Source organism: Theropithecus gelada, chromosome 3 (assembly GCF_003255815.1).
Source record: "Theropithecus gelada isolate Dixy chromosome 3, Tgel_1.0, whole genome shotgun sequence".
Classification (NCBI taxonomy): Eukaryota; Metazoa; Chordata; class Mammalia; order Primates; family Cercopithecidae; genus Theropithecus; species Theropithecus gelada.
Window position 1 is genome coordinate 168,773,650 of NC_037670.1, and position 14,009 is coordinate 168,787,658.

Below are 14,009 nucleotides of genomic sequence, written 5' to 3' on the forward strand. Positions count from 1 at the left end.
ATGGGCAATTTACGAAAGAAAGAGGTTTAACGGACTTAATAGTTCCACATGGCTGTGGAGGTTTCACAATCATGGTGGAAGCCAAGGAGGAGCAGGTCACATCTTACATGGATGGCAGCAGGCAAAGAGAGAGCTTGTGCAGGGAAACTCCCCTTTTAAAAATGTCTCATGAGACTTATTCACTATCAAGAAAACAGCATGGGAAGCCTGCCCCCATGATTCAGTTACCTCCCACCAGGTCCCTCCCACAACCTGTGGGGATTTGAGATGAGATTTGGGTGGAGACACAGTCAAGCCATATCGTTTAGTCCCTGGCCCCTCTGAAATCTCATGTCCTCACATTTCAGAACCAATCATGCCTTCCCAACAGTCCCTCAAAGTCTTAACTCATTTAAGCATTAACTCAAAAGTCCACAACCCAAAGTCTTATCTGAGACAAGGCAAGTTCCTTCTGCTTATGAGCCTGTGAAATCAAAAGCAAGTTAGTTACTCCCTAGAAACGATGGGGGTACAGGCATTGGGTAAATACAGCCATTCCAAATGGGAGAAATTGGCCAAAAGAAAGGGGCTAGAGGCCTCATGCAAGTCCAAAATCCAGTGGGACAGTCAAATCTTAAAGCTCCAAAATGATCTCCTTTGACTCCATGTCTCATATTGTAGTCACACTGATGCAAGAGGTGGGTTTTCATGATCTTGGGCAGCTATGCCCCTGTGGCTTTGCGGGGTACAGCCTCTCTCCTGGCTGCCTTCACAGGATGGTGTTGAGTGTCTGTGGCTTTTCTAGGTCCATGGTACAAGCTGTCAGTGGATCTACCATTCTGGGGTCTGGAGGATGGTGACCCTCTTCTCATGGCTCCACTAGGCAGTGCCCCAGTGGGGACTGTGTGTGGACACTCTGACCCCACATTTTGCTTCTGCACTGCCCTAGCAGAAGTTCTCTATGAGAGCCCCGGTCCTGCAGCAACTTCTGCCTGGGCATCCAGGCATTTCCATACATCTTCTGAAACCTAGGCAGAGGTTCCCAAACCCCAATTCTTGACTTCTGTGCATTTGCAGGCTCAACACCATGTGGAAACTGCCAAGGCTTGGGGCTTGCACCCTCTGAAGCCACAGGCAAGTCCTGCCTTGGCCCCTTTCAGCCATGGCTAGAGTGGCTGCAATGCAGGGCACCAAGACCCTAGGCTGCACGCAGCACAAGGACACTGGGCCCAGCCCACAGAGCCATTTTTTCCTCCTAGGCCTCTAGGACTGTGATGGGAGGGGCTGCTGTGAAGACCTCTGATATGCCCTGGAGATGTTTTCCCTCCATTATTGTCTTGGGGATTAACATTTGGCTCCTCATTATGTAAGCAGATTTCTGCAGCTGTTTTTAATTTCTCCTCAGAAAATGGGATTTTCTTTTCTGTTGTATTGTCAGCCTGCACATTTTCCAAACTTTTATGTTCACCTTCCCTTATAAAACTGGATGCTTTTAACAGCACCCAAATTACCTCTTGAATGCTTTGTTGCTTAGAAATTTCTTCCACCAGATATCCTAAATCATCTCTCTCAAGTTCAAAGTTCTATAAATTTCTAGGATGGGGCAAAATGCCACCAGTCTCTTTGCTAAAACATAACAAGAGTCACCTTTGCTCCAGTTCCCAACAAGTTCATCATCTTCACCTGAGACCACCTCAGCCTGAACTTTATTGTCATATTGCTACCAACATTTTGGGCAAAGCCATTCAACAAGTTTCTAGGAAGTTCCAAACTTTCCAGCATTTTCCTGTCGTCTGAGCCCTCCAAATTGTTCTGACTTCTGCCTGTTACCCAGTTCTAAATTCGCTTCCATATTTTTGGGTATCTTTTCAGCAACACCCCACTCTGCTCATTTTCTATATTAGTCCATTTTCATGCTGCTGATATATCCAAGACTGGGCAATTTACAAAGATAGAGATTTAATTGGATTTACAGTTCCATGCGGCTAAGGAGGCCTCACAATCATGGTGGAAGGCAAGGAGAACCAAGTCACATCTTACGTGGATGGCAGCAGGCAAAGAGAGAGAACTTGTGCAGGGAAACTCCCCTTTTTAAAACCATCAGATCTTGTGAGACGTATTCACTATCATGTGAATAGCATGGAAAAGACCTGCTCCCAAGATTCAGTTACCTCCCACCAGGTCTCTCCCACAGCCTATGGGAATTTGAGATGAGATTTTGGTGGGGACACAGCCAAACCATATCACTTCCTTATTCCCAATTTCCATAGACAACCTAAAACTTCAATTTGATCAATGCATCTGGCACCCATTCCAGGATCACTGAATGCTATACAATAGTTACCATATCAGGTTAGGACCTGGCTCTTCTTGGTCTGCAGATCTAAGAGCTAAGAAGATGAGTTTTCTGCTGCCCATATAACTAGTACTCAGTGATAGAACAAGAACAGATTAACATCAATAAACACATTCTGGAAAGCCAAGAATGGAAGTTATGAGCATGCACTCTTCTGCTTCATTGGCCTCTTCTCACTAGAAAGAAGGGGCTCTTCCTCCACTTTCTGGCTTTTTCCGGCTGTCTGAAAGGGGTCTTATATTTCTAAGTATAATCTATCCCGCTGCATAATTAGTGTAAATGATATTAAAGTGTCTGGTGGGGAGGAGAGAGGCGAGTATCTTTGAAAGGGGCAAAGACATGTCCCAAGGAGGAAGAGGTCATGGTGGGAACCCAGGTACTGCTTTGGCGACATCTCAGCAGGAGGGAGAGGAACCCGACAGGTTGGCTTAGTTTGTATCTCAGGGAGGCCCAGGGGAACTGCCATTCCACCTGTTTTTCCTTTTTCAAGGCTCAGTCTTTCCTTTTTTCTTCACTGCCTCCCTTACGAATTTCTGGAGCACATGCTGTGTGCAGACAACACTTGGAAATGGCCTGTGGATTTATCAGGGAATACGTGGCAGTTCTTACCCTGTTGGCACCAATAGTCTACTGGGAGAAATAATTATAATATTGTGTGATAATTCTTAAAAATAGAAATACTATCAATGTAATCTGGGAGGAGAGAAAAGGAAATGGCCAGCCCTAGAACATCGGTTTCTTCAGTGAACTCTTTATTAATTTCTGTATTGTGCTCTCCTGAATCCTTATCTCAAGAAACTCTTTGACTCTTTGTTTTTTGAATGTGCTTTCTCTGTCTCATATATTTGTACTTCTTTTTAATATCCAGAGGAATTTATTATGGGTCTGTTTTTGTCCCCTAGGGTTCTTCAAATCGTATAAACTGAGGCAGTACGAGAATTTATGGAAAAATATATAAGTAGCTCATAGATTCTGGCAGCAGTGAAAAACCAGACTTGGAAAATGGCTCAGCAGAAGAGAAGTTCCTCTTCCAGTAAGATTCTGGGTAGGGCATTACCATGGGAACCTTAATACTAGAGTGGTGGTTGCTGGGACATCTCAACTCTTTTTGCATCTTTAAGTCTCCAGTTCAATACACCAAGTCCTGAGTGGAAGCATCTAATTGACCTCACCTTGATGTGTGTTTACATCCTGGTCACTAGAGGGTAGGGGGAGGGAATAACTGGCTGCTTCTCCCATAGTGAGGGGTGGGGCCCTGCTCCCACCAAGATCCACACAGTAAAGTTTCTTCCAAAATAGGAGAGTATTTGGATATTGAATATATAGACAAGTAACTTCTCTCTCTGTCATTGCCTGCCTCCATTTTATCAGAAAATTCTGATTCATCCCAGATCTTTAACTCCAGCTCTTATCATCTACACTTGTTTTTCCAAATGCATTCAGGGGCATCCTCTTGGGTGCTCCATAGGATAAACTCACATAGGATAATGACCAGGCACATCATCCGTCTTCCCCTTCTCGGACTATTTCTTTGAGAATCACCTGAGAAACGAGTTAAAAATGCAGATTTTCTAGACTTCCTCTCTCTCCTCTGCAATGCTGATTTTTGAGCTTCTGAAGGAAAGCCCAGGAGTCTGTCATTTTCAGCAGGTGGCCCAGGAAATTTTCAAACTAATAATGGCTGTGCTCTTTGGGAAACAGGGTTTTCATCTATTACAAATTTTTGCCAATGTTTTCTCTGCTGTATCTCTCAAGTCTTCCCAATCTTTTCCCTAAAACAGTATGTCTTCTCTATTGCAAAGACTACGTTCAAGCCATCTTTATTACTAACTTTATACTCTATCTGTCCCACCATCACCAGTACAGAACTTCTTATAGGCCTCTCTACCTATTCTGTGGCGATAGCATCAGGGAGATCCAGGGAAACTACCTTCTACCTTCTGCATCCCTTGGAGTTTGTCTGTATTTCCAGAAATTGAGTTTTATGTGGCTGCTTTGGTTGATACAGTATGAGATAACTGGAGGCCAGACTCGGTGGCTCATGCCTGTAATCTCAGCACTTTGGGAGGCTGAGGTGGGAGGATCACTTGAGCCTAGGAGTTCAAGACCAGCCTGAGAAACATGGTGAGACCCCATCTCTACAAAAAATAAGAAAATTACCCAGGTGTGATGGTGTAAGCCTGTGGTCCAAGCTACTGGGGAGGCTGAAGTGGGAGGATCACTTGAGCCCAGGAGGTTGAGGCTGCAGTGAGCCATATTCATGCCACTGCACTCCAGCCTGGGTGACAGAGTGAAAACCTGTCTCAAGAAAAAAAAAAAAAAAAAGAAAAAGAAAAAGATAACTAGAAAGGCACAGGTACTGACCATTTAGAATGGGTACTGACTAGAAGCAATAGGTGACTGATGCAAAAGTGGCCTGAATCCTCATCATAGTGAACAGTAATACTTTGACTAGACTTCTGTTTCTGCAACCCAACAGGTTTTCACTAGGGCAGATTTGCACAGGTCATGCCATAAGTCAAATTATTTGTCAATGTGCCCTTCTGGCCCTGCTCAAGGGATGTTCTGTGTGACCTGCAGTGAATATTTACTCTCTTGTTTGGGCACAGTATGGGCACATTATGATCCAGCCCTTATGATCTCCTTTAGATCTTTCTTTTCAAGCGCGATGGTTTAAAGGATTGTTTTGTACCGTGCAACAATCCATAGAAAATTATTTTGAGGGTTCTTCTATTGTTCACTAGCCTGGCTTAAAAGTATGGCTTTACTTTCTGTCTTTACGGTAAGCGAGAGGTTAGAAGGATATGCTTGAATAAGGAGACTGCCTTCCTCTACACTGACAGTGTTTTATTAAGAAGATTAGAACATATTCTTTGTCTTGTATTTTATACATTGATATGATTTTATGTCTTCTCTCACCTTGAAACTTTCTTTGTAGATTTTAATTTAAAAGGTGAAGAGGTAGGCCTCAATTTCCTTGATTCTTTGAACTCTGAGTTGGAAGATGATGGTAGTAAATCATTGGAGGCTCAGAGGTGAGAGAGTACCATTTGTTCTGGGAGGACTCTACGTCGTAAATTTGTCCTTAGACTTACAAGAATGTTAAACACCAAAGAAAGAAGCCTACATCATCTCTATTCTCGACCTCGAGCGAGGATTAGCTTTGTCCTGGGCAGCCTGTAAGAATACACAGTCTCACTGCTCCCTTGCATTTGTGCACTAAAGCTCTGCTCTTCATGGTCAGTCAGAGCAGTACCACCAACAGCTCAATGCCAAAGCTGAATAATATGGGAACGTATCCTGAGCACTTCCAATTTATTTAATAACATATATGAATCTAGGTTCACATATTCAGATACGTGAGAAATACTATCTTTTTTTTTTTTTTTTTTTTTGAGATGGAGTTTCACTCCTGTTGCCCAGGGTGGAGTGCAATGGTGCGATCTTGGCTCACCGCAACCTCTGCCTCCTGGGTTCAAGCGATCCTCCTGCCTCAGCCTCCTGAGTAGCTGGGATTACAGGCATGTGCCACCATACCCAGCTAATTTTGTATTTTTAGTAGAGACAGGGTTTCTCCATGTTGGTCAGGCTGGTCTCAAACTCCCGACCTCAGGTGATCCGCCTGCCTCAGCTTCCCAAAGTGCTGGGATTACAGGCTAACATCTTTCTTTATGTTCTCCAAATCAGTCTAATTAGAAATTGGGCATGTCATACTGAGGGGTTCTCTAGGGTCCTGGGCCTTATACAGGAGAGACCACCTACTTGTCTGTTATTTGTCCTTATAGATCATCAGAGACAACCGCTCTCCTTGTCTACACATTCTTTTTAGGTCTGAGATCTCTCTGCTTGGGAAAACAAGATATTCTGTAAACTGGTTCGGTGGTCCTATCTCTGTAGAAGCAGCACAGTCCTCTTCTCTGAGGCCTTGCTTCTCCTCCCTGACACTCCCCACCTCCTCAGCGCAGGGACAGATCTTTCTTTTATGAAGCTCCTTCTTGCTGTCTGCTTTTTCTCTCCATTCTACAATTTCCCTGAAACCTTGTTCTTATACTGAATCATTAATGACAAAAATTTAGTTTCCCTTTCATTGAGAACACAAGGACAAATGCTCAGAAAGTGAGGGATCTATTTGCATCTTATCCTTCTAGTGTAGCAAAGAAAAAAATAAAGAAGGCTGATAGTAGAAGTCTCATATCCTAACAACCAGGCATTTGTTGAGTTCCTACTATGTATAATACTCAGTACACTTTCCTTCTTGTGAATTGGTGCTGATGGTAGCTTAGGCACTCTGTTAAGCATTGAAGGCATATGGTGGTCCTTGCCTACATCAGGTGGGGTTCAGGGTGCAGTCAAAAAAATCAGTTCTTGCAAATTTAAGCAAAAGGGGCTGGGTGCATCAAGAAGTCCCCACTCCCCCTCCGCTCCCATGCACTCAAAAAAAAAAAAGAAAAGAAAAGAAAAGAAAAAAATGATGTGGAGTTAGCCAGATGAATGAGAGAAAACACTCAAGAAATATGTAGGGGCCAGGTACGGAAAATGAAGAAAGGCAAATAACAATGAATAATCTAGGCTCTGCCCTCAAAGGCCTTTACAGCTCGGTGAGGAAATGGGCCTTTATATATGTAATACAAGGCAATGAATGAAAGGAGGCAAAGCTAGTCCCAGTTCTGCTTGGAGATTGCAGCATCAGGGCTTTTAGAAGAAAAGTTGGTCTTGAGCAGCATATAACCTTTAAATACTAACACAGTGGTACAGTTGATGTTCAGATTATCTGGACAGGTCAAATCTGTCTGGACAAGGGAGAAGAGTAGGCTGCCTTGCGTGAACAGTAGAACATTCTAAATGGAGAAGCCACTTTAAAATTCTCTTCCTTGAAACCTTGCATGGTCAGTGGCAAAATGTCACAGCTGAGTTTGGAAGAAGACATACCATTTGCATTGATTAAATCATTTTCATTAATCAGGGCAGTTAATATTATAATGTTACAATATTACAATGTAATGCTACATGCTGGGTGGATGTGTTGTTAGATACTATTGCTACTTATCAAATAGCAACACCGGATCAATCTGGAAGAATAACTTATTAAGGTGTTCATCTGTATTTTAGCATCATTGCTATAAACAAATCAGAAAGAATGGAAGCTATCATTTCTTTGTGGACAACTCAACCCTCTCACCCCACACACCAACATTTTCTTTACCTAACAAGCAGTAATTTGAACCCAAGACCAGGGATGGTAACAGTATGGTCTTTGCTGTCCCTAGAGCAGATTTAGAGGAGTGCATTCCCTCAAATCTTTGAATCACAGTGTGGAGGAAAAAGGTAAGGGCTTTGAAGAGGCTGATGGGCCAAACCTGGAGGATAGTTTATCTGCAGTGAGAAAAGGGGTAAGTTCACCACACCATTTCTTTCTTTCTCTCTCTCTCTCTTTTTTTTTTTTTTTTTGTTAGTTTTTGTCTCATAATCATAAACTTAACTCTGCAATCTGGCTAGATGTGGAAGAGAATAAGGAAAATATGGAACTCAAAGAACTGTAGCAAGAGCACAAAGATTATAGGATGCTGAGAGCAAATAGGGTAGGGGGTGCTCTCCTGAGCTGCAAAAGGAATGGTCTGGTAGCTAAGGTAAAACACAAATCAAATTTATTAGATTCGCCCACAGTCAGCAGTGATGATCTTCTTGCTGGTCTTGCTATTCCTAGAACAGAAGCACTCCATGACTTCCACAAGGTTCACGCCATCTTTCACCCTGCCAAAGACCACACGCCTGCCATCCAGCCACTCCGTTTTGGCAGTGCAGATGAAAAACCGGGAATCATTTGTGTTGGGTCCAGCATTTGCCATGGACAAGATGCCAGGACCCGTATGCTTCAGGATAAGGTTCTCATCATCAGATTTGTCCCTGCAGATGGACTTGCCACCAGTGCCGTTGTGGTGTGTGAAGTCACCACTCTGACACATAAACCCTGGAATAATTCTGTGAAAGCAAGAACCCTTATAACCAAATCCTTTTTCTCAAGTTCTCAGAGCAAGACAGTTTCCTGTGGTCTTTGGAACTTTGTCTGCAAACAGCTCAAAGGAGATGCTGCCCAAGGGTTTGCTATGGCGATGTTGAAGAATACTGTGAGGTTGAACGTGGCTAGTGGCAAGGGGCTCTGGGTAGCATGGGTGGCATATGCAAATCTCCCCCCATGACTATTTCATGTGTGTATGTATGTGTGTGTGTGTGTGTGTGTGTGTGTGTGTGTTTGTAATCTGTGAATGGTAAAGATCCATGCCCCATTTACACATTACTTCCTATTTGGTTAATAAAATTCTGTCTGATGTGTGAATGCCTGGGGTGGGAATAGGAGATTAACTCTGAGATCCATGCTCTTGAGGTGTATCAAGAAGGATTGCTAGGCCTAGGCTTAGAATAATGAAATACACTGCCCATCTGTGAATGAATGATGTGGGCTCAGACAGTGAGCATCTCAGCAGCAGTCTGCACTAAAGACTCTTGTGCCCCAAACATCACTGAGTTTGAGTTTCTCAACATGCTGTTGCATGAGAGTTAAAGATCACATTTAATTTGTTTCAGGTGTTATTACTAATAAAATAATCTATAAAGAAGTTGCAAGACTGCTTGCAAGGGTATATTCAAATGAAGAAGCCAAGGTCTTTTTTTTTTTTTTTTTTGAGATGGAGTCTTGCTCTCTTACCCAGGCTGGAGTGCAGTTGTGCAGTCTCAGCCCACTGCAACCTCTACCTCCTGGATTCAAGTGATCCTCGTGCCTCAGCCTCCCGAGTAGCTAGGATTATAGGCATACACCACCATGCCTAGCTAATTTTTATATTTTTTAGTAGAGACAGGGTTTCGCCATGTTGGCCATGCTGGTTTTGAATTCCCGACCTCAGGTGATCCACCCACCTTGGCCTCCCAAAGTGCTGGGATTGCAGGCGTGAGTCACCGTGCCTGGCCAGAAGCCAAGTTCTAATTGTGAGTTCTGTAAATACTGAGAGCTTTCTGATGTGGCTGTGGAATAGACTGGTGTCCAGTAGAACTTTCTGTGATGATGGAAACGTTCTAGATCTGCAGTGTTCAGCCCAGTAGCCACTATATGTGGCTATTTAAATTTAAACTTTTAATTAAAATTAAATACAATTTTAATTCCTAAGTCACACTGGCCACAATTCATGTGCTTGGTAGACACATATGGTAGTGGCTTCCATATTGGATAGTTCTGGAACAAAAAGAGTCTTCTGTATAGTTGATCTTTAGAGCTGGTATTTGGGAAATAGTTTTCAACTTTTCTGCTAAGTCTGATAGATTAATCGACCAGAAGGGGCTGCTTGAAGCATTGTGTGGGAAGCACTTGCAATCATATTTAGATACACTGAGAGAGAATGTTGTGGTAAATGGTAATCTGAGTGTGGGAATGAGGTATAGTGCTATGGTTTAATTATTTACCTTTTCTCATTTTAAACTTTTCCTCACATCAGAGAGAACACGTGTATTGAGCAAACCATTCAAAACCTCGCTTCTCATGTGATCCTGCTTCCCATCTGTTTGGATCAGCTGTCTCAAGGAGACATCTGTTTCTGCTCTTCGTTAAGGGTGGGGACAGTGAGTGCGCCCCCTGTCTCTTTCCCCACAAATCACATACAGTCACACACACAGTGTAATATAGTTGATCAGCAAACTTTCCTGTCCTGTTCTCCCTTGCAGACTTACATGTGGGATCCTCAGAGAAGACTCAGGGAGATGGGAACTGGGCAGGCAACCCTTGATTAAAAGGAGGAGTAAATGGTGAAGGAAAGAACCGCTTTTTCTGTCCTCATTCCCCTATAAAATTGACATATTTGTTTTCCCACTGAGAACAACAGTAATATCTCTGGTAATATTATGCTACCATGAACTAACATCTTTCTTTCCTTCCCTATTTTGAACCCTTGGGTGGTTTGTCTGGCCATCACACATCGTGATTTTTGAAAGAATTAAGTACATTGACCTCTTGCTGTTAGCATTTCTGTAGTTTGCTCAAGGAGTTTATTTGGGGAAGGGAAGACGAATGGTTCATAAGAATAATTTCTTTTTCTTTTACTCCCTTATTGTGTATGAGTCTATTTTTTCCCCCAATAGCTATGACCTTCTTACATTGGTATCTAGAAGAGAGGCTGACAAAAGCCAACATGCAATGTAGGATTTATTGAACTGAGGTGCCTGGGATTTAACGGAAAGTCTTGTATTTAGGACTGTGTCAATGGTACACTATCTGATTTTCCCCACTTCAATGGCTAAATGAAGATTATCTGAGACATGAACCCAATTCAGGCTGGACTGCCAATAGCTACCCCAGAGTTGCTGTTTAGCCCTGGTACCCTAATAATGCCGCTTGTATCAATCCCCCGTTTTTTCAGTACTTCACCATTAGGATACCGTCCATAGGGTCTGCAGATGGTGGGCCCACTGAACTGAGCTGAAAATATGGATGTAACGTTTACATTGTCTACTTGGCCAACAAGCAGTGAAAATATACACACTACTTGTATACATGTGGAATATACACATCATAGTTTAGTAAGGTTTGGCTGCCACCTAGTGGGGGAAATTCTGCAGTATGTTCATTTCAATGTCAAACACATAAGACTCAAGTCATTAGTCACCTAACTGTATGCTCGGATGCTTAAGATATTCCAAAATAGTTCCGTTACCTTAAAGGAATTAAAGACTTATAATTGTGGTTGTGTTAGGGCATGTACCTGCTATCTGCAAATATGATTGCTCATTAACCAAGTAAGACTCAGGCCCCAGAGTCTTTGTCTTCGAGGGTTCTTTCCAGCTCTGAGGTTGTGTCAGTCTTCACCTAGACTTCGAGAATAAACTTGAGGCCAGAATTATTAAGATTCTTATTGCCAGCTGGACCTAACACACGTCCCATCAGTTCCAAGCCAGGTGTGAAATCTCCTAGAAACCACCCACTCTTAGAACAGATCTCATGGAACAAATTACAACAGGAAGGAATCCTCACCTCCCTTTATCAGAAAATAGCCCTGTAAGCAAGGAGCATGTAAAGAAGTAGAATGGAAAAGCAGGCAAGTTAAGTTTTAACAATGCTAAGTACCTGACAGATTTTCCTTAAGTTGATTCTTTTTTCTAATCAATGTCTAAAAAAAAAAAAAAAAACTAAAAAAAAAAAAAAAAAAAAAGGAAAATGATGATCTACTTTCTTTGGGTTGTGGAACAATAAGTAAGACATCTTGATCTTGTAGAATGACCATATAACAATATGTTGAATCAGATTTATACCCTTCCCAGATTTCCTTGCTTCCTTTTCCTGGGCCACTGGCTGCTGGCTCCATGAAGAGTCCCATCACTGCTGTCCCCTCACGGAATCTCACTGTCTACCTTGTCTTCCAGCATTGGCAAAGGCCCAGTTCAATGGGCCTAGTCAGGTCAGGTATGGGCACCAATGCTGCTGCAGCTCCCACTGTGCCAGATTCAGTGAGAGCCATGCTGGAGCCTGCCTTCCCCTGGGAGAGGCCAAGGGAAGAGCCTGGACTCAGCTTTCCCACTGGCTGCCTGGAGGAACCAGTGATAACCCTAGTGAAAGTGCAGGGGTAGGCACTGGGTCATAGGCAGAGGGATTCGCTTGGGCAAAGGCCTTGAGAGAGCAAAGAGAGTTTAGAGAACTGCACGTTGTCAGCGTGGCTGGAGTGTGATGAGCAAATGGAAGAGGAAGGCAGAAGACAGATGACACAAGGCTTTGCAGGATGACCTTGAACCTTAGCCAGTGTCAATGGTAAGCTATGTAAGCAAAAGAGTATTGCAAGCAGGTTCGTGGTTTAAGAACTGGCTGCAGGGTAGAAACATGATTAGAGGGAGACAGAACTTGAGAAAGGGAGACAAGGAGATGGTTGGGGGAATGGAGACTGGAGATGATGGGGGCACTAGGTGGTGGCAATTGACTTGTAGTCAGGTAACCAGAAGTCTGTTCTGACTCTGTCACTAACTTTGGTTGAATTATTTAAGCCTTCTGTTGTTCCATGTTCTCATCAATGAGTCAGAGTTAAAACTACCTCAGCTGGGTGCAGGGGTGCACATCTGTAATCCTAGCACTTTGGGAGGCTGAGGCAGGCAGATCACCTGAGGTCAGGAGTTCGAGACCAGCCTGGCCAACATGGTGAAACCCCATCTCTGCTAAAATACAAAAATTAGCCAGGCGTGGTGGCATGTGCCTCTAATCCCAGCTACTTGGGAGGCTAAGGCAGGAGAATCACTTGAACCCTGGAGGTGGAGGTTGCAATGAGCTGAAGTCATGCCATTGCCCTCCAGCTTGGGCCAAAAGAGTGAAACTCCATCCCAAAAAAAGCAAAGCAAAGCAAAGCAAACAAAACAAAACAAAACAAAACAAAACAAAACAAAAACTACCTCATTCCTAGTCTTTAGAATTAAATAATTTGAATGCACTTACTAATAGGTGCTTCATAAATATGATTTGGGTGTGAAAGGTATGAGGACGGAGTGGCCTCCCCTGAGTTAGCACAGCTGTCAGGCCAGCTGAGCATAGCTACCACCAAGGCCTCACTAAAGTAGGCCCTAGGTTTTCTCAAGATAACAAGTGATTTACTTGGATGTAAGGAGAGTTATCTTTAAATACTGTCTCCACAGGATTAAGGCGCCAGAACGATTGCTGGTGATAGAAATGTCAACACCAAAAGGCCGGCAGGACACTAAAAACAGCAGCGTCAGGATGTGCCAGCTGGCATTTGCTGCATGCTGTGCTATGCGTGTGTGAACACACAGACACATAAACATTGTAATTAACCATCCTGGCCTGATAGTATGTTCATACAGTCAAAACAGGTGATGGATTTGAAATGCAATTTGAACTTAATCATTTGGGTGAGGTGATTTCAGAGTCGACTAATTTAGCAAACCACTTTTAAAGGGTGCTAATTAAAAATTGCCTGGGGTTATCAATTTGCTGCCAGAACTGCAGAAAAATGGGCATGGAAAAATTTCAGTCCAGCTAATTATTGGCTAAAGCATAAGACTCGATTACCATGTCAGGGGAATTTTTTTAATGGGGATATTTTCATTCAAAGCTTTTAATTTTTTAATTTAGGGGAAGAATTATTGAGATGCTAGAATTATTATTGAGAAACTAGAATCCTGGGGTGAGAAAGACATAGTATCTTATTTGCTTTATTTTGTTCATCATTAATTTTTTTTTTTTGAGACGGAGTCTCGCTCTGTCGCCCAGGCTGGAGTGCAGTAGCCGGATCTCAGCTCACTGCAAGCTCTGCCTCCCGGGTTCACGCCAGTCTCCTGCCTCAGCCTCCCAAGTAGCTGGGACTACAGGCGCCGCCACCACGCCTGGCTAGTTTTTTGTATTTTTTTAGTAGAGATGGGGTTTCACCGTGTTAGCCAGGATGGTCTCGATCTCCTGACCTCGTGATCCGCCTGTCTCGGCCTCCCAAAGTGCTGGGATTACAGGCTTGAGCCACCGTGCCCGGCCCATCATTAATTCTATCTAGTGTCATTAAGGCAAATACATTTTTGCGTACCAGATTGAGGAACCTTGGAGTCCTAGTTTGTAGACACTTAGTTGTCTGAGATAGCACTGAAGCCTAAAACCCAAGTGGACAGTTCTGGTGTTTATTTCAGTCAGCAGAATCTCAGGGTTTGA